This window comes from Suricata suricatta, chromosome 9, assembly GCF_006229205.1.
Source record: "Suricata suricatta isolate VVHF042 chromosome 9, meerkat_22Aug2017_6uvM2_HiC, whole genome shotgun sequence".
NCBI lineage: Eukaryota > Metazoa > Chordata > Mammalia > Carnivora > Herpestidae > Suricata > Suricata suricatta.
The window spans coordinates 129205497-129230139 of record NC_043708.1 but is presented as its reverse complement, the minus strand read 5'-3'; the positions used below and the strand labels follow the sequence as shown (position 1 = coordinate 129230139).

The following is a 24643-nucleotide window of genomic DNA, read 5'->3' as shown; positions in this document are numbered from 1 at the left end:
GAGGGGGGGAGGTTATCGGTGTATAAGAGCTGTAAGCATAAACAGTTTTATCTAGTTTTATTTTATACCTAATTAAGAGATGACAAAAATAATCCTTGTCCTTGTGGTCCATCCTCCATGATCTCTTCCCTCCTTCTTTGGAAGCTTGTCATGGCGACAGATCAAAATCATCAGGTCCTGCCCTGGCCACACAGAGGTCAGAGACAGCAGTTTGGAGTGGGAGACGCTCCCCTGGGCTCCAAGTCTGCTGGGTCAACACAGGTAGGGACTACTTGGTCATGTAACAGCTATGGGTCCTTGGCCAAGTCACGTCACCACTACTGAGCCCTATCTCCTCCCACACCACCCATGCTCACCGGACCTCATCTCCCTGAGGTCTACCATCCCTCTGGCTCCACCTTCCAATGCCCCTGTGATCCTCTCACAGCAAGTCTAGGTGAAGGATGAAGCCCAGCAGGGCTTGGGCGCAGCCCCAAATGACAATTCTGACCCAGACATTGACCTTGAACACAACCCATCTGATCTTTAGGTTCCTTAATGTAGGACAGAGAGAAGAATGCTGTTGTCATGAGGTGTTTCATAGACTAAGCAAGATGAAAAATATCTGGGAAGCACAGAACATGCCCCTTCCAGAGGGGGGCTCAGGGAACATTCCATGTCGCCATTAGAGTTCCCACAAATCCCCCTGGGGGGGGGTGGGGGTCTGGGCCAGCCAAGAAGGAGAATGTTTTTTGGGTTTTGGTTTTTAGCCTCAGCCCATCCCTTTTCATCCATATAAGGTCATCCTGAAACTTCTCTAGGTTTCTGAATAGCTCACCCCAGGACACACAAAGGGAGATGGGGAATCTTGGGGAGTTGGGGGGAAAAGGTCAGGCTGAAGCTGAGGAATGGTGGGACCCAGAGCTGACCCTGTTTGCTGCTGCACAGAGAGGGAGACAGCAAGCTCCCTCCAGGAATAGGGCTGACCCTCCTTTCCTGCGCACTGTTTAGCTAGTTGTAACTAAGCAAGCCAGATTTGCAATTTTATTTTAGAAAGGTGTAAATGATCACATACACACACGTCTGTCATGCTTGTTCACCTGTGTGGAGTTCACGAGTGGACCTCAAGCCCACCCAGGAAACATTAGGGGGGAGAGCAGTATTTACCGGGTCCCTCCCCGCAGGAGGTCAGCCCTGCACTGGGGAGAAGCCCCTTGCTCCTACTCTCTCAGCAAAGAGATGCAACGCCCACTCTGGAAAGCAAGAGGCTGCCCTAGCCCTAAGCCCAGAAACCCCAGATTTTTCCAAGCCCAGGTTCCCAGCACCTGCTGGCTGGGTAGGAGGGGGTTTCCCATTCAGCCAGGGTTTTCAGAACCCACAGAATGTAAGCCCTCCTCTCTGGCAGAGAATTCCCCCGTCAGCTGGACCCTGAGGGGACCCAGTGGGTCTGGAATATCAAATCCTATTTTCTATTCTTCCAGCTGCTCCCAAAAATCTCGACTAAAAGATCAGTTCTTCTCAGTACTGTGTGATATTTTATTGGTTCACCAGTCCTGCCGGATTGCAGTACCACAGAGTGGAAGGCTTCAACAACAGATATATATTGTCTCACAGTCAGGAGGCTAGAAGTCCAAGGTCAAGGTGTCAGCAGGCCTGGTTTCTTCTGAGGCTTCTCTCCTTCACTGGCTGGTGGCTGCTCCTCACTTCGTATTCACTCTGGGGTTCGAGTCTTCTTCTGTGCATGCACACGTCTTATCCAAATCTTCTCAACAGAACACTAGTCACAATGGATTAGGACCCACCCTAAAGACCTCATTTTAACTTAATTACCTCTTTAAAGACATTATTTCCCAGTATGGTTGGAGATAATGCCATATGGGAGCTTAGGACTTCAACACATGAACTGGGGGTGGAGGGGCAGGGACACAACTCAGCCTGTAACAGCCTATATTATGATGGTTACTTCTGTTTAATTTTTTAAATGTTTGTTTATTTTTGAGAGAGAGAGAGTGTGTGAGTAGGGGAGGGGCAGAGAGAGAGGAAGACACAAAATCAGAAACAGGCTCCAGGCTCTGAGCTGTCAGCACAGAGCCCAACACGGGGCTTGAACTCGTAAACCATGATATCATGACCTGAGCCCAAGTCAGATGCTTAACTGACTGAGCCACCCAGGTGCCCCAGGATGATTACTTTTATGCATCAACTTGACTTGGCAATGGCATCCAGCTATTCAGCCATACATCTGTGTAGATATTGCTGTGAAGGTATTAAACGTGATTAACATTTGGGAGGGTTTTTTTTTTTTCATCTTTTTTGAGAGACAGAGTGAGAGTGGGGGAAGGGCAAAAAGAGAGGGAGACACAGAATCCAAAGCAGGCTCCAGGCTCTGAGATGTCGGCACAGAGCCTGACATGGGGCTCGAACCCACGAACTGTGAGATCATGACCTGAGCCAAAGTCAGACGCTTAACCAACTGAGCCACCCAGGTGCCCCTAGATGCGATTAACAGTAGATTTTGAGTAAGGTGCATTAACCTTCTTAGTGTGGGCCTCATGCAATCAGTTGAAGACCCTAAACCCAGACTCAGGTCCCCAAAAGGAAACGGAATTCTGCCTCCAGAGTGCAACACAGAAATTGCACCTGAGTTTCCAGCCCTTGGACTCAGGACTGCAGCGTCAACTCTTGCCTCAATTTCCAGCCTTCCAGCTTGCCGTACAAATGTCAGATTTCTGAGCTACCACAATGTCATGAGCCAGTTTCCTACAACAAATCTGCCTCTCTTGCCCTATTCAACAGGAAAGATACATATCTCCTCTTTATTTCTCAGAAGAATCCTGACTAATATATTCACTTCCAATACTCCTGTATTGCAATAATTATGATTACATTAGCATGGGGTTGTATCTGCAGTAAGTTTTCTTTTATAAGAAGTCCAGTAGCAGTGACAGCAGTCCCCTCACTCAGGGAACTGTGTCACCGTTGAGATCCCACTCTGTCTCCTTCCTCAGCTTTCCTGCACACCGGATGCATTCTCTGGAAGGTTCTCTCTGCATATCATGGCAGCAAGATGGCAGGCCAAAGTCCCAGCCCCAAACTGGGAGATCCTACCCTCTCAGCTACCCTAATGGAAAGAGCAATTCTTTAGTATCCAAGAGCTCTAACACAGTCCCCAAATTGTATCTCATTAGATACATGTAGGTCACATGCCCATTCCTAAAATAATCATGGCCAGTATTCTCTTTGTCCAGCCATGGGTTTAAATGTGGGCACATGATATAGTTCTGGAAAGGTGCTGAGGATTTCCAAGAAAAGTGTCTTTCCTTCCGTGGTAACAGAGGGGCTTGCGAGAACAAAAGCCTTTGGCCCCTTCTCTGACCTCTTGCGTTAAAGGCTCTCAGGTGAGCCTGGGACACCAGAAGTTATAACGGGAGGCCAGCCCAGGACACGAGCCCTTACACTGAGGACAGCTGAGGAAAGACAGAGACAGTGTCATTGATGATCTTGTTGGGCCTCTGAACAAGCTTCAGACCACCTGCTTCTAGAATTCTTGCTAATGACATGTAAGATGCCCTCTGGGTCCAAGCCACTGGCACCTGTCACTAGACTCAATCTAGTGAAAAAGACATCTTCCCAAACTCAATTTTCTTGTCTGTAAAATAGGAGCAAACGTTGGCGGTTAGTGTCGGCATTAAATGAAATAATGTCTAGCAGTGTCTGACACACAGGAAACACTCAAGGAATTTTGGTTTCATTTCCTATGGCCAGTGCCTCTGACTCTTTTAAACTCTAAATATTCCTCAACTGATTAATTGATTGCTTTGTTGGACCTTCCTCATCTCAGAAATTATATTGCAAAGCTTCTCCTTTCCAGAGTAGTTGGTTCCCTACTGGTCAGGGTCAAGGCTTTTCTCCATCTGGTCTCAAAGATCTGAGCATGGAACCAGAGAAGTGCCCTATGGTTCCTCAGTTAAGATGCACTATCATCACGGATTAGAGCAAAACCCTTTCTTGTTTTGTGTTTTCTCTTTTCTATCCCTTTCCCGACTTAATCACACTCGTACACACCTCTGCCACTCTTCACCACTCTAATGTTGTTTTATGTACATGAATTCTTTTTTTGAGAGAGACAGAGAGAGCATACAAGCATGGCAGAGAGAGAAAGGGAGAGAATCCCAAGCAGGCTCCACACGGTCAGCATAGAGCCCGATCCAGGGATCGAACTCACGAATCATGAGATCATGACCTGAGCCAAAATCAAGAGTCAGACACTTAACCAAATGAGCCACAAAACACTCTAATTGATTTTTCTTAAGTGATCTCATATCCAGCAAAATCTTGCTGAGCCCACTTATTACTTCTACTGGTTGATCCTGTTGGATTATCTAAGTAAATATTTATATCATATGTGAACAGTTTTATTTATTCCTTTCCAATTCCTTCTTCTCTTATTTCCTTTCCACCAGTAGCTCCTCTGTGTTAAACAATAGCAGTGTCGGAGTATCTTACAATAATGTCTCTGGCCACTTTGGTGGTGAAATCTTGGGCAAATTTCCTCACCCCCTCCTGACCCTCAGTTTCCCCAGTCAATAAACCTTCCTCGTGGACTTGCAAGAATCAGGATAATAAACTCAAATTTCCTAGCAACCAATGGGTGCTAAAGCATAGAGTGTAGCTTTTCTAATCCCCTTAAGAAATATGTGAATCGTCCATTTCTTTGTATGCTGTGTAGCCCACGGTTATAAGGAGTTGTACACTTTAACTAGGGGTGCCTGGGAGGCTCAGTCAGTTAAGCGTCCAACTTCAGCTCAGGTCATGATCTCAGGGTTCATGAGTTAGAGCCCCACATTGAGCTCTGTATTGACAGCTCAGAGCCTGGAACCTGCTTCGGATTCTGTGTCTCCCTCTTTCTGCCCTCCCCCACTCGCCTGTCTATCTCTCTCTCAAAAGTAAACAGACATTTAAAAAATTTCTTTAATACGTAGGATGTCTAAAGAAGAGAGATGGTAACTTTTATTTGAATCTAAAATGAATCATTTGGGGGCATCTAGGGGGCTTAGTCGGTTGAGTATCTGACTCATGATGTCAGCTGAGATCACGACCTCAAGGTTCATGGGTTCTGGCCCCACATCAGGCTCTGCATTGACAGGGCAGAGCCTGCTTGAGATTCTCTGTCTCTCTCCCGCTCTCTCTCTGTCCCTCCCCTGCTCACTCCCTCTCTCTTTCTCTCAAAATAAATAAACTTTAAAAAAATTTTAATAAAATAAATGATTGTTAAGACTGGTGGAATTTCAGCCCCCTACCAATTGCAAAGCTGTCTACTGAAAGTATTAACCAAATATAACCAGCAAATTAGCAATAGCAGCACCAGATGCATAGGTCACCCCAACTTTTCACTCTGATTTCATAAAGCAGGTGTCCGTAAACTCACTAGCGACACATTTTAAAACAAGCTCTCATGATCAGTACGATGGTGAAAGAGACTCTGGAATAAACTGAATTTCATATGTTCTCAACAGACGGGGGATGATTGAAACAGAAAAAAAAATAAGAGAGTGTTAGGTTTTTTTATTTAACCCAAATATTTCGATGAGGAAAACACGATTACCTGTTACTTATCATATGTCAAGCTTTATCTACATATAGTAGATCAGTACTTAAAAGATGAAAATGTAAAGGCATAAATTCTAAGTTTTCTTAAGTCTTTACAAAAGGTACTAGCCATCAGGCAACTTCCTTTATTAAATCAGATTTTTTCATTAAATTAAGAAAAAGTGATATTCCCACTAATTGCTGATACAGGCTTGTGCTGGTTGGCTGGGCTTTCCCCCTTCAGATGCGCATTGAAATGCTGATAAGTAGATCACTCACAGCAATTATAAATATTCTGGGGAATGTGATTTCAAAGCTCTGATTTTCAGGAAATTGCCGAGTCTTTCCTCTATTTGGGTGAAAGCATGTTTGTATAACAGCCTAGCAATAAAAACCGTCTCTGAAAACGATTCTATTCTTTGATGTGACTGCAGGGAATTTCTCATGGCTGATGGCGAGGATTTTAAATAACACTTGCACCACTTGGACAGATTTTCTATTCTGCTTGGAACTGGCTGATTTCGCAGTCCCCCTTGGTGACATCACGCCGAACAGAACAGCAAGAAATACAACCCCCTCCCAGTGTGCTACACCTCACCGTGCTCACGGGTGGTTACCGCGGTGGAAATGGGGTTTGATTCCCCTACACTGACTGGGCTGATTCTCTGATCTCAGCCCATTTTCCCCGTGATCCTAAGCTGAAAAATTGTTTTGTATATAAACTACAACCGTGCGTTTCAAGTGGACTTTAGAAATTGTTTTTGAAATAATCTTTTGCATCAACTATTTGTATCCCTACCACAAACACCATCTCTGCAAAACACGGAACGGATGGGGCATATAAAGAGTCGTTAGGTATTTCAAAGCTTGCATTCAGGACCTACTGTATGCCTGCCTCAGGAAAGGGGACTTAGCATTACTGTGCCATTAATTCTCCTGTGAGATACTAGAAAATATATACTGGTCTCTGCCCCTGGTTTCTGGCACAGGGTCTTAAAACCTGTATAGCTTCCTGGGTGGTAAGAGAAGTGCCTTTTGTTCTAACCAGGTAACTTTGGGTGAATTCTTGGATGGCACCTGGGTGGGGGCTGGTCACCGGAAAGACCAAGCCATGATTAGAAGAGCCTGCAATTTTCATTCTCTTGAGAAGGCAGAGGGGCTGAAAATGGGAGTCAAATATCAATCATGCCTATGTGTTGAGGCCACCATCAAACCCCAAACGCAAAAGGTTCAGAGAGCTTCCAGACTGGAAAACACATCCACACGGGAGGGTGGTGGACCCCCAAGTCTACCGGGACAGAATTCCTGTGCCCTGGACCCTCCCAGACCTTACCCTGTGTGTCTCTTCATCTGGCTGTTCACATGTTTCTTTTATCATGTCCTTTAATAAACTGGTACCCATTAGTGTTTCCCTGAGTTCTGTGAGCCGCTCTCTCAAATAATCAAATCCACGGAGGGAGGAGGCCATGGGGACCTCTGGTTGGTAGCTAAGTCAGACAGAAGTTGTGGGTAACCTGGGACCTACCACTTTCTTTTTTATTATCACTTTTTATTTGAGAGAGAGTGTGTGTGTGTGAGACAGTGTGAGCAGGGGAGAAGGGCACAGGGAGAGGGAGAGAGAGAATCTTAAGCAGACTACACTCAGTGCAGAGCCCAATTTGGGGCTCAATCTCACAACCATGAGATCATGACCTGAGCAAAAACCAAGAGTCAGGCGCTTAACCAACTGAGTCACCCAGGCGCCCCAGGACTTATTACTTCCACTTGGCATCTGAAGTTGGGGGAAGCCTTGTAGGATTGAGCCCTTAACCCATGGGATCTGTCTCCAGACATACAGTGTCAGGACTGGGTTAAATTGTAGGACACCTCGCTGGGGTCACAGAGACCTGCTTGGTAGGGGGAACCTCATATTTCTGGTGTCGGAAGTGCTGTGAGTGTGGTCATATGTGAGTGCAGGAGAATTGCAGAGGACAGGGTTTCTCCAATACACCTCCCAGGGCCCCTGGAGACGGCTAACAGCAATAACAATGCCAAATTCACCGATAATGGCTTTGAGAAACCATATCATAGTAATTGAGAGTATAGTCTGGAGTCAGAAACCCCGTCTCAAATCTCAGCTCTTGACTCTTGATTTTGGCTCAGGTCATGATCTCATGGTTTGTGGGTTCGAGCCCCGCATCAGGATCTGTGCCAACAGCGCATTCTGCTTGGGAATTCTCTCTCTCTCTCTCTCTCTCTCTCTCTCTCTCTCTCTTTCTCTCTCTCTCTCTCTTTCTCTCAAAAATAATTATTTTACAAAATCCCAGCTCTGCCGCTTCAGTGCTCAGTTCCTCAGCTGCTCTGTGCTTTGGTCTCCTTGTCTAGTAAACAGGAAGAGTAGCACTACCTCCAAAGGCCTAGTGGAAATTAAGTGAGATAATGTAGGTGACACTCTCTGTGGGTTGCAAGTTGTCTTCGTCTGGGAACAACACACAAGGCTGTACTTTCCTCATGCAAAGAAATACCCAGAGGGGGCCGCCCTCTGGCCCTGGCTCTCCGGCTTGAGGGTGCTGGGACTGAGGTCCCGAGGGGCCACTACTGCTGTCCAGTAGTCATGGTCAGATTCCCGGTAGGGAGCAGGAAGGTGGGGTAAGGCAGGACAAAAAGACCTGCCTCACTCTAGTTACCCGCCCCCCATGCAACTTTCCAGAATCTTCTCAGTGTCTGGGCTCCCCACCTCCCACAGGGTCCGGCCCATCCCCTCACCCAGATTGGCTCTTTCTCAGCTTACTCATGACTCTGCATGGCTACACTTAGCAGACATTTTTCATTCCTCATCTTTCCTGACCTCTCTCTTTCTCCCAGAAGAGTGAGGATTTCTCCTTGAAATATGTTCTTCTTGTGGCCTCCATGACACCCTGCTCTACACTTCTCTTCCTGCATCTCTGGTGGCTCCTTCTGTCACCTGAGCATATTCCTTTTTCTCAACCCAACCCCGAAGTGCAGGTATCCTCAGGCTGGGCCCAGACCCTCTGCTGACCCTTCAGATTGGCAGATCTCTCTCTTCAGGCGGCCTCAGCCATGCCCGCAGCTTAATTTCCACCTGCATTCTCCTGATGCCCAACTTCCCCTCTGCAGCCCAGACCTCTCCTCTGGCTCTGGACCTGAGCATCCAGTCTTCATGGCCCAAAACTTCATGGCTTGTTCCAAAGGCTTCTTGCACTCAAAATATCCCAGAGAGTGCTCATGGTCCCCTAGGCCCTATGCACGCCACTCCATCTCCACCAGACTTCAAGCCTGGCCCTCTCCCCATGGTCTCTTGCCCAGGGAATGGCCCAGCCACTATCCAGTCTGGTAAATTAAATACCTGGAAATCATCCTTGACTGCTCCTTCACTCTTTCTTTCCATTTCCAAACCAGCAAAATCCCTGGAGGCCTAATATCCTAAAGACCCCCACATTCACCAACCTGTCTCTATCCTGCTCCAAGCACCCTCCTCTCTCACTGGGGTATGGCAATAGCCTCCTCACTGGCCAGCTTGTGTCTGTCTGTCTTGCTCCAGTCTATTCTCTACATGGTGGTGTGAAACTAAAGAAAGGAAACCTCATTTAAAATGGAGTCAGGAACATATCCAATAAAGGTTAGTGTCCAAAATATATAGAGGACCTATAAAACTCAACACACAAAAAATCAAATAATCCAATTAAAAAATGGGCAGAAGACATGAACAGACATTTCTTTAAAGAAGATATCCAGATGGCCAATAGACACATGAAAAGATGCTCAACATCTCTCATTATCAAGGAAGGGCAAGTCAAAATCATGGTGAGACACCACCTCATACCTGTCAGAATGACTAGAATCAGCAACACAAAAAACAAGTGTTAGCGAGGATGTGGAGGAAAAAAGAACCCTCTTGCACAGTTGGTGTGAATGCAAACTGGTGCAGCCATGCAGCGACTGTGGAAAAGAGTATGTGGGTTCCTCAAAAACTTAAAAACAGAAATGCCATATGATCCAGTAGTCACACTAGGGGTTATTTAGCCAAAAAATACAAAAACACTATTTCAAAAGGATACACGCACCCCTCTGTTTATTGCAGCATTTTCTGCAATGGCCAAATTATGGAAGCAGCCTGAGTGTCCATTGATAGATAAATGGATAAAGGCAATATGGTATTTTTACAATGGAATATTATTGAGCCATTTAAAAAAAGTATGAAATCTTGTCATTTGAAACAACACAAATGAATCTGGTAAGTACAATGCTAAGCAAAATAAGTCAGAGAAACACAAATACCAGGGGCCTCTGGGTAGCTTAGTTAGTGAATCACCCGAATTTGACTCAGGTCATAATTGTGAGGTTTGTGACTTTGAGCCCCGCATCAGGCTCTCTGCTGTCAATGCAGAGCCCGCTTCAGATCCTCTGTCCCCCTCTCTCTCTGCCCCTTCCCCACTCATTCTCTCTCTCCCAACATAAATAAATAAATAATAAATAACATTTTTTAAAAAAAGAAAGAAATACAAATACCATATGATTTCACTCATACGTGGAATTTAAGAAACCATACAAACAAGGGGAAAAAGAGACAAACCAAAAAAAACCAAACTCTTAACTGTGGAGAACACACTGATGGTCACCAGAAGGGAGGTGGGTAGGGGGATGGGGGAAATAGGTGAAGGGGATTAAGAATACACTTATTTTGTTGAGCCCTGAGTAATGTATAGAATTGTTGAATCATTATATTATACACCATATAATATAACACTGTATGTTAACTGTACTGGAATTAAAATATTTTTTTAATTTTTTTAATGTTTTATTTATTTTTGATACAGAGACAGAGCATGAGAGGGGGAGGGGCAGAGAGAGAAGGAGACACAGAACCAGAAACAAGCTCCAGGCTCTGAGCTAGCTGTCAGCACAGAGCCTGATGCGGGGCTTGAACCCATGAATGTGAGATCTGACCTGAGCTGAAGTCGGAGGCTTAACTGACTGAGCCACCCAGGCGCCCCTAAAATATTTTTTTTTAATAATAGAAAATGATTTTTAGAAATAAGTAAAATGGAGTCAGGAGGCCAGAAGGGGGCGCTCTCGTGCCCCCACCACTCAACTGCAGACCCAGCAGGAAGAAGCCAAATTCACTACTCCAGCAGGAGGAAGACTTTCTTCTTGCCTAGCAACGAATTCAGCCAATGAGAAACAGTCATCACCCTGAACTCTTGTTTTCCTTCAGTGGACTGTTATTCAAAATGGCCCCTCCAAATTTCCTCCTTTTCTCTATAAAGTAACCGTCCTGTCCTTTGATCTCCAGACTTACCTGTAGCTTTTGCTATAGCTTCCTTGTCCTGAACTACATTCCTCTGCTAACCCATTTGGCTGTTTTCTTTTTTAATTTTTTTACTTTAATTAATTTTAATTTTAATTGTTTTAATTTCTTTAAAAAAATTTTAATGATTATTTTTGAGAGAGAAAGACAGAGCGCAAGCAAGGGAGAGGTAGAGAGAGAGGGAGACACAGAATCCGAAGCAGGTTCCAGGCTCTGAGCTGTCAGCACACAGCCCGAGGCAGGGCTCAAACTCACAAAACCTGAACAGAAGTTGGACGCTTAACTGACTGAGCCACCCCGGCTCCTCTAACTGGCTATTTTACTTTTAAGGTCGACAGTAGCTGTAGAGATGTTTTCAAAATGCAAATCCGATCATGTCACATCACCAACCCCGTGTGCTGCATTTAAAACTTTACAGGGGATACCTGAATGGCTCAGTTGGTTAAGCATCAGAATCTTGACTTCAGTTTAGGTCATGATCTCACAGGTTCATGGGGTCGAGCTCCACACCGGTCTCTGAGCTGACAGCGCAGCACCTGCTTGGGATTTTCTCTCCTCCCTCTGTGTCCCTCCCTCTGCTCACATTCTCTCTCTTAAAATAAATAAACATTAAAAAACTTTTTTTAAAAAAACCCTTTCAGTGGCTTCTTATTTCTCTTGGGACATAGGCCAGAATCTGTAATATTAATACGACCTACAAAGCTGAATGATGGGGTCCTACCTAATCTTGGGGGCTCACCTAGCCCTGTAGGTTCAACATTCCATGCTGTGGCCATATGGCCTTCTCTCTAGTCACCAAGACTCTGCTGCTCTCTCCATCCTTGGAATGGAGTTGTTGAGAGGCTGTGGGGCAGAATACATCATCCTCATGGATAATGAAGCTGGCCAGGATGATGACAAGAAGTAGAATGGAAATGACTCAAGGTCACCTGCCAAAGCCCTTATCGGATGTGCAGAAGAAACCCCAAAATGTAGACAATAAGCACAGCCATAGAGCTGTGAGATATTCCAGTGGCATGAGCTTTAGAGTCCTGAGAGCAGCCATGAGGAGCCAGGAGAAGCCAGTCCATCCCCTCCCGCCGGTTCTTCCTCCAGAACCCACCACCCCAGGACCCCAGGAGGACAAGAAGCCTCCACTCAAGACACACACAGGGGAACATGGCCTGTAAGCTGTCCCACTCTGCCCTAGGCCTCAGCTCCCCTTTTTGCACCCTTTCTCTTTGTCCATTCTCTTTCTCAATCCTAGTTGCTTGGTGACCTCTTTAATTAAATGGCAACGATAACACTGGCCTTAAAAAAAAAAGATTCTCATTCAGGCCCATATGGGGACATGTTCAGAGATGTTCACTGTTTGGTGGGAGCAGGAAGGTGGCAGCCATCCACGATAGGAGAAGTAGGTTTGTGCAGGTAGAGAATGCACACCATGGAATGACACAGCACTTAGAAACAGCAATATGGATGAAATGTAGACACAGTGCTCCTAGCACCCCAGGTTGTGGACTCTGAATATAATCTCCCACTAAGCAGCACCAGGGCTCCTCAAAGAAATGGCTGACTCCAGGTCTGGGGCGATAAATATATAAGATGATCCAAGAAAATATTATCACACCAGGCAGCAAGGAAGCTATCGAAGACTAATGAGGTAGCAGCCAAAATGACTAAACAACAACAACAACAAAACCTTACAGAGGCTCCCATAAATATATCAGTATAAATAACTACAAACAATCAAAGTAATCAAATGTCTTTATTTACTTGAGAAAGAAAGAGAGAGAGAGCACACACAAATGGGAGAGAGGGCCAGAGGTACGTGTGTGTGTGTGTGTGTGTGTGTGTGTGTGTGTGTGTAGAGAGAGAGAGAATCATAAGCAGGCCCCATGCTCAGTGCAGAGCCTGATTCAAGGCTCTATCCCATGACCCTGGGATCACAACCTGAGTCAAAATCAAGAGTCGGACATTCAACTAACTGAGCCACCCAGGCATCCCTCAAATATGTTTAAATATAGGAGTATATAATCTTATTTTCAAAACTTTATTGATTTATCTTTAGGGGAACTAGCTTATCATTTTGAAAATTGATAAATAAAAAGAAAGAACCAAGCATTGTCTTGTTTTTCCTATATAAACTGTATCTCAAGGCAACTACGTTTCTCTATATAGAAATAGTCCAGCTAATAAATAAAGAAGGAATGATGGAATTAGATTATCATTATTTTGAAAACAGTAATGAAATCATGGACCTCAGCATTGATCATCGACTCCACTAACATCACAGAGACAACCAGACACTAGGTGCCTCTTGATAGAAGTCTATGACTTCACCTGTGAAGCATTTCTTGATGTGTGTGTGTGTGTGTGTGTGTGTGTGTGTGAAGATAAATACTCTGATCTTCAATAAATAACTATTTACAAACAGAGGGCAGAATCATAGGTTAAAAGAGACAAAAGACCCATCAACCAATCACAATGTATAAACCTTTCTTAAATTTTGATTCAAATGAGTTTTAAAAATTCTGAGACATTTGGGGAATTTTGAACTATGACTGAAGAGTTGATTATTTATAATTTTTAGGTATGATAATATGATATACTGACTATATAATTTAATGATTATATTTTAGAGATACATATAATATATTTATCAATGGAATAGTTTGTAGTATGATGCTGAAACTTACTTCAAAGTAATCTGGGAACAGTGTGAATGGGCAGTGATTACAGATAAAATAAAAGTGGCCACAAGTTGAACTTGACTCTGTGCACAAATTGTACACTTCACTTTGAGTTACGAGCAAAATGAAGTTCATCACACTCTTCAGTTTTTGAAACTCTTTAAAATTTTTGCACAATAAAAAGTTTTTCATATAGCAGTAAGAAAAAGAATGAAACAGGATACATACTGCATGGCTAAGATAAATTTAAAATATAAACACCAAGAGGTGCCTGGGTGTCTCAGTTGTTCAAATGTCTGACTCTTGATTTCAGGTTATGATCTCACAAATGAAGCCCCACATTGGACTCTGCATTGATAGCATGGAGACTGCTTGGGATTCTCTCTCTCCCTCTCTTTCTATGCCCCTACCCCTAAATAAATAAATAAATAAAATATAAACACCAAAAAATAATAATACAAATAAAATGACATATGTCAAGCATATTAGAATGATTGCCATTAGGAAGGTTGGGGAATGGACATAGAGGATATGATTAAAGGGTATAAAAATAACTGAAACAATAAAGAACTGCACTGACCAACAATGAGGTGTCGTTAACTCAACCCTCTGCCTCTGAGGTCAAAGAACGTTCTCTTACATATTTGTGATGATTCAATGAGGCACATGGGTATTATTATTAGCACAGTGTCTAGCATATCAGAAGTCATAATAAATATTAATTTCCTTCCATTCTCTCTACCTCCCACTCTCTCCTTGCCCTGCCAAGGAATAAAAGTGATCACATAAGTTAATTCACTTTAAGATACTATGCCTGTTAACAAATTCATGTCCTCTGGAGAGGCATTACAGACTGGCTAATTCTTAAGAAATTAATCTTTACTAAGTGAAATTCCTGCATACCACCAAAATCTCCATTCCCTTCATGCCATGCCCTAAACCAAGAATGCCAACAGTGTCCATGGCAAGGGCGATTCCAAGAAGCTCAGATATGCCCACAGGCCCATAACTCTTCAGAGTGGTATTCTGGATTTGCTTCCATCCCCCATCTTCTAAATCAAACATATCAACACTAAAAAGCACACCATCTGCTAGCTCATCCCAGGAACCAGAGAACTCCAGGTTGCAGTCTGATCTCAGATGAGCATCAAAGTGAAATATTTACATGCTGAGGTTTGCTCTTCATCTAGCTGGAAAGATTTTCATTTCATGCCCCCACCACCCCAATCACCGCCAGAAGCCAACCTCTACCATTTCTTCCTCTCTACCTCTATGGCCATCACTGCCATGTTCCTTCCAAGCCACATATAAACTTTTAATTCAAAGTTATGTTCTGGGTGACTGGCTCACTGGGAATCATCCAGAGGTTGCCAATGACTCAGCCAATAAATTTGAGGCCCAGCAATTGACTTGGAGTCAGTGGCGCCTGACAACTGCTGGGCAGCTGAAGGTGAAAAGCAGCAGAATTCTACATTGGTTTATAATAGATAAATGAGCCCGGTCCATCTCATAGGAGCTATTGGAGTGAAAAGCAATCAATTAGCAATGCTCCTGGCTGCAGCTTGGCCTCAACAGGTCAAAATTAAGGTCAATTGTAATCAGAGGGAAGGACATTTTGCCATCTGAATAAAGCCTAGCCAATCAGTGTGCATATATTTATCTAGTATATTCCATAGGATACATAAGAATCACTGATTCTAGGAGACTTCTGCTTTCAAAACTATAATAGGAGTACTTGGGTGGCTCAGTCAGTTGGGCATCTGACCCTTGACTTTGGCTCAGATCATGATTCCTAGGTCATGGGATTGAGCCCCACATCAGGCTCCAAACTAAGCCTGGAACCTGCTTAAGATTCTCTCTCTCCCTCTGCTCTTCCTCCCCCACCCATTCATGCATGCTCGCTCTCTCTCTCTCTCAAAAAAACTGTAATAATCTTGTGAGTGATATAATGTAAAAAATTGTACAGAACAATGTGAGACAGTACAACCAAACAACCATATAACTACTCAGCATCCAACTCTGTCTGGAATTACTTCTCCCCTGCCTTTATTGGTAAGCCTGAATTCTACAAGTACCTGAGTGCCATTACCTCCACAGAATCCTCCTCTGGTGACTTACCTTGGCACTCACTTTTCTGGCACTCCTCATCTGTGGTAGCAGCCTGGGAGCCCCAGACTCACTGGGCTTCCTGCCCTCTGGAGCCAGCCCTACCCTCAGCCAACTCCTCATATTTTAGAGAGGAAGATGAGAGAGGAATCGAGGTGGCTTCTGAAGGCGTCTCCACATTGGGATGGGAGATGTATGAATTTTTCTCGACAGCTCCTTGCTTCTTGAATCCAGTGCTATTTTGAGCAGATGCCCCTGTGCACATTATCAGGAGCACATAACTGACAAAATCACCCAGGAACATGGGCAAGAAGTTTTGCCTTCTACCACTGGACACAGACTCCATCCCAAGTAATGAATCCCCCCATAGACAGGTTAGGACTAGACTGTGCTGTATCTGGACCACTGAGCCACATTTGTATTGTTGGGAACAATGTTGGAATCACACAACTCAGAGGACTAATATCTGTCACAAACTGTTTCTGGATTCATTCTTCTCTCCCCTCGATCCAAGTCTTCTGAGCAAGCAAAGGAAGGCTTTCAGCCATAAGTGATTGAGTTACCTAACAAAACTGACGAGAAAAGGGTGGAAGCAAACAAAATACAAGCTAAGATTTGAATTTAGGCAAAGGAATTGTACAGCAGGGAATGGCTTTTCAATCTGAGAAAGCTGAAGGCAGATGTTAAAAAATTAACTTGGGCATTTTTTATGCATCAGGGGCTCACACTGTTAGCTAAAAGAGGCTTGGAATCTTGGTCGGGACACTGTCTGTAGGGACTGTGAATGCTGAGAGAATTTGGGACACTTGGCATGGATGCATGACACAGACCGTGAATCTGGCCGTCTCCATGCTCAGTTACCTTGTCTTTGAACGCCATGATGAAGCACAGCTCAAGGACCAAGATCTCATATTTAAAAGTCCATTACTTAGGATGGCAACCATACCAGCGACATTGCTGTTGCTTTTGAAATCGACATTCCCATCCCCGCCTACCCCCAACCCTCTCCCCAGTCCAAACATGACCATGGTCTTCTCCTGGGCAACTCCACCATCATCGCCTATGAGGGCTCAGCATAGCTGAAGGAAGTGAAGCCAGCTAGAGGTCAACAGGGGAAGGAAAATACAACCGAAAGCAGAAGAGGTTGGTATCATGGGCCACATGTGTGCATATGTGGCCAGCAACATCACTACTGTCGTTTTGGTATGAGATCTGGGTTGGTTTGGGGTCTGTGGAGTACCTGTGTATTTTTATACTTATTTGTACATGTTTATGTATTATTTTAACATATTTCATGACATAGAAATACTTAATGGTATTTATATGAATCTGGATTTACTAAGTCAGATTGGATAAAGAGCAATCAAGGTTTTCAGGGGAGTGCTGGAGTTTCAAATAGGGGAGTTCAATGCCGGAGGGAGGAAAAGTTTCCAGAAGGACTCAAAAAGGTTAAGGTTGCTGGGAAGTCATGTCCTTTCTCTAATCTGTAGGGGTCTGTCTCTATTTCTCCCCTGCCTCCTCCTGTCTCCACATCCCCAGCCCCTACTTCCCCAGAGCTCCCAAGTCATTCTGTCTCTTTCTGTACTGTTACTTTTCCTTCACATGAACAAGCAATCTATCATCATTCCACCATTGTTATTGACTTCATTGTCACTGGTTGTTTAGGTTGCCAGTGAGAGGGGTTTTTTTATGTAAAACAAATGTTTGTAAATCATCACATTTTCCCATTGACTTCCATTCCTATTTCAGAAGTATGATTCCACAGAGGAAAAAACCTTGGCATAAATAGTAAAAACCACAGATGGAAGCTACTATATCCTTCAAAGAATATTCTGCCTTTGACTGAGTATGATTTATGAGTGTGTGATTCTCCCTCTGGACTTCTGCAAGAAAAGCTAGGCAAACAGGCAATCAATTAGAGTACTCCACGTTAAAAGTCTATGTATTATTTATTAACCACCTTTCCTGATTGATTGGCTTCCATTTTATTGGTTTTTCTCAATGACCCAGTGTAAATTGACTACTTAATCATTCACACTTGTAATCATTGGTCCAGACATTCAATGGAAACTGCCTATAAGATCGCTGGGCAACACCTGTTAGAAACAGTTCCTCAATAACCTTCCTTCTTCATAGTCACTGTGTCCTGATCTGTCCTACACGCCTCCGCCCTTTCCCAACTCCCCTGGTCATGAGACAGCCCTCTCAGGACTGACCTTGGCCTCCTTTTTATCTATAAGTCACATTTACTTCTTTACTTATATCTACGTCTGCCCACTTCCTGCCCCTGAGTTTCTGCCGGGCATAGTCTCTTCTACCTGCTTGCTCTAAGGTCCATGCATTTATTTGTCAAATGCTCAGAGCAGAATATTAAAAAGTTACTGGGTTTTTTTTGAAACCATATGTTAGCATGGTGCAGGTAGCTAGTGGTTTATGACTTTTTGGTTCTAGTCTTTCTTTTCTAATTAATGTTTATTTATTCTTAAAAGAGAGAGACAGAGTACAAGTGGGGGAGAGGTAGAGAAAGCAGGAGACACAGGATCTGAAGCAGGCTCTAGGCTCTGAGCTGTCAGCACAGAGCCTGACGTGGGACTAGAACCCACAAATGGTGAGATCATGACCTGATCTGAACTCAAACACTTAACCAACTGAGCCACCCAGGCGCCCCTGGTTCTAGCCTGTCTAAGCAGGTCTTCAGGTTTGGGGTTTGGGGTTGTTGGGTATTTTTAGTCCAATAATACAGGAACATTGGAAGTTCTGCTGTCTCTGTGGTACATACCTACCCTGGATTATCAGATGTGCAAGAGCAGCACATCCCAAGAATCTGTCACTAAAATCTAACCTCCTTAAAACTCAAGGGGCGTCTGAGTGGTTCAGTCGGTTAAGCATCTGACTTCGGCTCAGGTCATGATCTCACAGTTTGTGGGTTCAAGCCCCGCATCGGGCTCTGTGCTGACAGTTCAGAGCCAGGAGTCTGCTTCAGATTCTGTGTCTTCCTCTCTCTCTGACCTACCTTGCTCATGCTCATGTGCGCGCTCTCTCGCTCTCTCTCTCTCTCAAAAATAAACATTAAAAAAAAACTCAGGCATCACAGCACCCAAAATTCCACATGTAAAGGAAAGTGAATCTGTTCTTGACCGTACAACAGCCAGAGCCTAGGTAATCAAAGGGCAGCAGACTTACACCTAAAGTTTTACTAAACAATCCTGATCCCTACATGTGATGTGCTTTGATATCTATTCTATTTCATTTCATTTATAAAAACTGGTTTTACCCATTAAACTGATTTTACAACTGGGTTGCATCCCACAGTTTGTAAAAATACTGCTTCCATCAGTCTGGCTGAAGCACTAAAGCCAGATAATGTTGCCAGTTGACAGACTGGGAGTCAAGTGGGGAACCACTGGAGACCTGGGCCAAATCCCTGCTCTTCTCCTGCCTTGCGGACAGTCAAGAACAAACCACTTAGCCTCATTGTGACTCACTTTCCATCTTAAATCCTCACAGCCCTAACAGGGATCTAATGAGGTGAAAGATGTGAAAACACTTTGAAAATATTAAAGTACCATTTACGTCCAAGGTGACGGGCATCACTGAGAAGGAGAACGTGTCAGAATAATTGGCTAGTTTCTGCATGCTGTTTCTCCACAACTCAGCTCAGTTCCTTGGAGCTGTGGTAGGGGTGGAAGACGGCCAGAACCTAGTGATGAAACCAAGAAGAGGGGAAAATGAAGGAGACTGACAAATCCTGAACAAAGCATCACTTCGTTGGCCACTGATTTACACCCGGCCACTGATTTACACCCAGCCACTGAGAGCCAGTGGCTCCAGGCCTTCCTCCAAGAGGCATCACAAAATGCATACAATACAACCTATATACACACAGAGACATATACAGCTCGATATATAATAGACAGTGTATATATACTATATAATATGTAGTACAATACCATATATGTGTTAGTATGTAGTACATATATGTGTGTGTACACACACACACACACACACACACACATATTCTAATTCTCAGAGGCTCTGTTGTCAAATATCTTCACTGTGTTCCTGACGCTAAGCCACTTCCCTCTTGTTTGTGGTTCAGGAGCACTCAAGAACACAGTCATTTTGTTAGCAAGAACTCTCCCAGCACATGCAAGACGGATCTTGGCACATGTTCCGTATTATTTGATCTGACTCCCGCTGTGGATCAAAGAGCCCTTCTACCTGAGCCAGATGATTCAGCAATCTAGAAGCCATTAGCCACAGTTCACAGAAGGCTTCTGAGAAGCAATTCCTATCCCAACAAGACTTCTAGCTGATTTCCCTTTAGAGGAGGCAGCACATTCCATAGAAGAGGAGATGGGCAGGAGCATATTCATCACCGTGGGCTGCTGGGACCATATCCAGGTGGTGTGCCATCTAAAGGGGGCAGCTGATCCCCAAATCAGCTGATTGTTGCCCTATGTTGCAGATTTTCCCCTGCTCCATAAGAAGTTTTTAAAAAATCTGGATTTTTACATAAAAATTTCCTGATTCTTAAATGGTCGCTCAATTTATTAAGGCATATATATCAAAGATTCAGCCTATGAACATCAATGAAAGTCTTGTTCCTTTTTCTCAAAAAAAAAAAACAGAATTAAGTGGATTTTTTTCTATTATAATACCTCATCAAAAGATGAAAATTCAAAATAGAAGTCAAATTCTTCTAGTGTTGTCTTTAGACTTCCATACAATCTTAGTCCATATCCTCTAAGAAATAGAGCCTGAGGCAAAGATTTATACTTGATTGGGGGTATACTATCTCCAGACTTTAAGAATGAGGAAAAGGGGAAAGGATCAGAGGAATGAGGAGCAGTACAGAGTGCTGCCTCTGTTCACTACAAACCACAAAGAGACACAACAGGACACCAGGCAGTGGATTCACTGCACATATGAAGACACAGTGGGCTACAAGGAGAAACTGACCCTCCAGAACAGTCCATGGGAGAAAAGAAGGATGGAAACTTATCTGCCATTCCTTACTTTGCACCTTCAATGTCTTACTCAACTCTGCCTAGTTCTGGTCCTGGCAAGGACCTATCTCACTCCTATCTCCTGTTTCCCATTTGTCAATGTTTACCCCACAGAGTGCCCCCACCCCCGACTTGCAGATACCAGACTCAGTAACTACAGTGGTGCTCTGTTTATCCAAGTCCAAAAGTGGCAGGAAGAACCAGAAAACTTCAGGCACATGGCTGGTTGGCCCAGCTGCAGAGCACAGGGAAGAGGAGAGCCCAGCTCTCTCAGTGCAGGTGACTGGTTGGCCCAGTGCTGGCTGCTGTGTGGTCCAGGAGGTAGTTGGTGCCTTCAGAGAAAAAGGAGGCAATTTAGAGAATCTAAGAGTATAGATAGGCATAGAATACATGGACATAGTCAAACCATAGCTATTAAGAACCATTAAGAGGCACCTGGGTGGCTCAGTAAGTTAAGAATCCAACTTTGGCTCAGATCATGACCTCATGGTTCACAAGTTCAAGCCCTACGTCGGCTCTGTGCTGACAGCTCAGAGCCCAGAGCCTGCTTCAGATTCTGTGTCTCCCCCTCTCTCTGCCCCTCCCCCACTTAAACTCAGTCTCTCTCTCTCAAAAATAAATAAAACCTTAAAAATATTTTTAAGAAGAATCATTAAGTTAGTTTGAACATTGAAAAAAGGAAATAAACCACAAATTCCAAGATCAGAAATGAGAGAGGGGACATCACTACAGATCCTGCAGACAGTAAAAGGATAACGAGGAAATGTTAGGGCAACAGTTACGTCAATAAATACAACTTGGTTGGAATAGACACATTCCTGGAAAAAATAACTAAGTCAACAAGGCTCAAGGCTAGAGAACAAATCTGAAACTCACAGTTTCCACTTACTCAAAATCATTCAAATCAGGGCATTCATAAATTTACAAAGCCTCCTAATTTAAAATCAAATAGAAAAGTTCTTCAAGGCAGGGAGACTCAAATGAAAGCTTACCTGCCAGGCTTAACATGAATACAGGAAAAGGGGTTAAAAGCCAGTCAAGAAAGTGGAGTGGGTGACACAAATCTGGAGAAGAAACAAGAATACTAGCCCCGTGCTCCCGCTGCTCCAGAAAGCTTACCCCAGAAAAATACTGTGACGACAGCTGATTGCCAGGTGTTTTCCACCAGAAATGGCACAATTAGATGCCTACAGGGGTCAGAAAGCAGCCAACACAGCAGAGGCCTGACGAGCCCCCTGCAACTTCATGGTTCCAACTGGTTTTGCAACTCTGAGTGTGGTCAGGGACTCCAGATTTTCTGCATCATTATTTGAAATCCCCCAAGGCTTAAATGTTGGCCCAAATTGAAAAATATAATAACATATATATTGTGTGAGCCAAACAAAACACATTAGCAAGCCAGATACAGCCTGCAATCTGGCAGCGTGTGGCCTTAACTTCCGGCTTGCTTTTTGGAGGTAAGGTGCAGAGAAAGGAGACTGGGAGGGGCTTTTGGTTGGTTGGTTGGTTTCCTATTTTAAAGGGCTGGAAAATCAAGTACTGGAAAATTTCTCCTTTTTTTTTTATGACCTCCGCAGGATGAGGACCTTCAAAACAAAGGGAAACAGCCACGGTTAGACATTCTGGCTCTTCCTTCATCCTGCCCCCCAGGATCCAGCAGATAAGGAGCTAAATCCTAAGATTTGAAGAGGTTGGGTTTCTTCTCTCCCCTTCAGGCTACTGTGAACCTACCTACCTGTCCTCAGGTTTTGAAACACAGTGGTGATTTTGTTTACTGCTGTTTCCATATGGCTGAGCAACGTGAGGGGGCGTGTGAACGCCAAGGGTTCATTTAACTGTGATAAGACGCTATCCTGTGTCAGGAAACAAGATGAAAAGCAAATGTGCCTAGAGATTCCTGAGAAGAAAGGAGATTAATTTCAGCCTCCGAGCCCAGGCACCGGAGTGCACAGCTTCTGCCGTCTTCCAAGTTTGGCTGTCACGGCCACCTGCTCACGTTCCAACGAGCCAACCCGAGGTAGCCGGCACCATCTCAAGGAGACGCTTCGGAGGGGCAGACAACTCCGTGGAGAAAGCCCAGCACTCGTGAGCTATCCAGCGGCACCCCCTCCAGCGGCAAGAGAACGTTCCAGCACCCCCGTGACGCACAATGGCTGTAGCGCAAGCCATGGAAGGAAAGGTGCTCCTGAGGGCGAGGGCAGCAGGCCGCCCAGCTATCAGAGGAGAGGGAAGACTGGAACACTCAGGAACGAGAGGGGTAAGAGCACTGGCAGAAGCCCGGCAGGAGGCAGACAGATGCTGACAAAATGTCCTCAAAGCCGCGCTCCCGATGCACTTGGATCGGTTTGGCCAAGCTCCCCACGGATCCTGACCCACTCCCCACGGAGCTGCCCTGAGCAGGTCAGGCCCCACATCCACGTCCTTTGTGCATCACCATGTGGCCCCCATGTGGCCTCCAGCCACAATTTTGCCAGTCAGCTGGTAGCAGAAGAGTCTCTTTTCACACCAGCTCAAACAGAAAGCAGAGGGTTTGCAAGGCGGCCTGCTGCTCTCCAGGCCTCCTGGGTCAACCTCACCTCCCCGGGGGCCCGCGGAGGGAGGAGGGAGAGGCTGGACCGCGAACCAGAGCTGGACGTTCACAAGCCTCACCCACTTGCACCGGGGGTCGTGAGGAGGGTGTGGCCTCACCGGAAAGGCTAGCACGGAGCCCAGGGACTCTAGGGGGGCTGTGTGCAGCCTCAGGTGCTGGGCGGGGGAGACAAAAGAGCCCCACACACATACACAATTACAGTCCCTGCACAACCTGGAGGCTGACTCTTCCCTGAATTAGGGAGTCTTTGTTCCCCATGATCTTCTCTGGAAAGATAAGAGAGACCACTCAGAGAATGAGCCACTCTAACGGAAAGGAAGAACTGAGGGGGGAACAAAGAAGTATCCCCAGTCATCTAAAGGTCTCCCCAAATTCTACAAGGAGTTTTGCCTCAGGGCGTCCGGGTGACTCAGTCAGTTAAACATCTGACTCTTGATTTCGGCTCAGGTCATGATCTCATGAAATCGGGCCCTACGTCAGGCTCTGCACTGAGTGTGCAGCCTGCTTGGATTCTCTCTCTCCTCTCTCTCTCTCTGCTCCTCCCCTGACTGTTCTCTCTCTCTCTCTTTCCATTTCTCTCTCTAAAAAAAAGAAGTTTTGCCAGAATCATAGAAATAAGTATTTATAAAGAGAAAAGTATCAAAATCATGGCAAATAATACCACCTCACATGTTTCAAGTGCTTGCGTGTATGAACTCTTTGTATCCCCACAGCCACTCTACCGGGTAGGTACTTCCACAGCACCCCATTTGCGGATGAGGAACCTGGAGCACAAAAAGGTTAAGTGACTTGCCCATCATCACACAGCTAGTAAGTTTCAGAGCTGGAATTTGAATCTAGATCACCCAGGCCTCTACGCCCAGCCTCCTCTGGATGCTGCAAATAATAGTAACAAAGACAAAGAGCACGTTCTCATGAACAGAGTGCGTTCGCTCATTTATTATTCCAAAAAACATTTCTGTTTAGCGCCCACCAATGCGGGTCCTGGAGACAGAGCGAGGTGAACAAGTGATACCCGATTTCTGCCTTTATCGTTCTTCTCGAACAGTGGAGACAGATCAACGCAGCGCTCCTAAAATTAAACAGATAAGAGCGGCGGCGAGCACTATAAGGAAACAGACATTTAGAGAGAAGGCATCACTCTCTAAAACAAGTATGACTTCCCTCCTTTTATAAATGGGGAAATGGGGATTTCAGAGTGAAATGCGATCTAACAAAAAGAACACACTGATTTTACATGTTTTTTAAATGTTATTTACTTGTGAGTACGTAGCCACGATCCACATGATTTGACATTTGAAAGATACTGAAGGGTAGACAGGGTCTCCTTCCCACCTGACTCCAGCCTCCCAGGACCCCTCCCAGAAGCAATCAGTGCTGGGTCTCCTGC

General features: G+C 44.8%; 1 long non-coding RNA gene across 4 annotated transcripts; it reads right to left on the bottom strand.

Annotated features, from left to right (window-relative positions):
• Window positions 1-1514: 1514 nt before the first annotated feature.
• LOC115301741 lies at window positions 1515-22764 on the bottom strand. Of its 4 annotated transcripts, XR_003913269.1 has the most exons (5): window positions 22652-22764; window positions 22399-22560; window positions 20806-20995; window positions 19221-19354; window positions 1515-1756 (listed from the first exon to the last, which is right to left on the bottom strand). It is a non-coding gene; the product is annotated as an uncharacterized LOC115301741 (long non-coding RNA). The 4 variants fall into 4 exon arrangements; XR_003913266.1 differs by having other exon boundaries at window positions 22399-22764; XR_003913267.1 differs by having other exon boundaries at window positions 20822-20995; window positions 22399-22764.
• Window positions 22765-24643: the final 1879 nt, after the last annotated feature.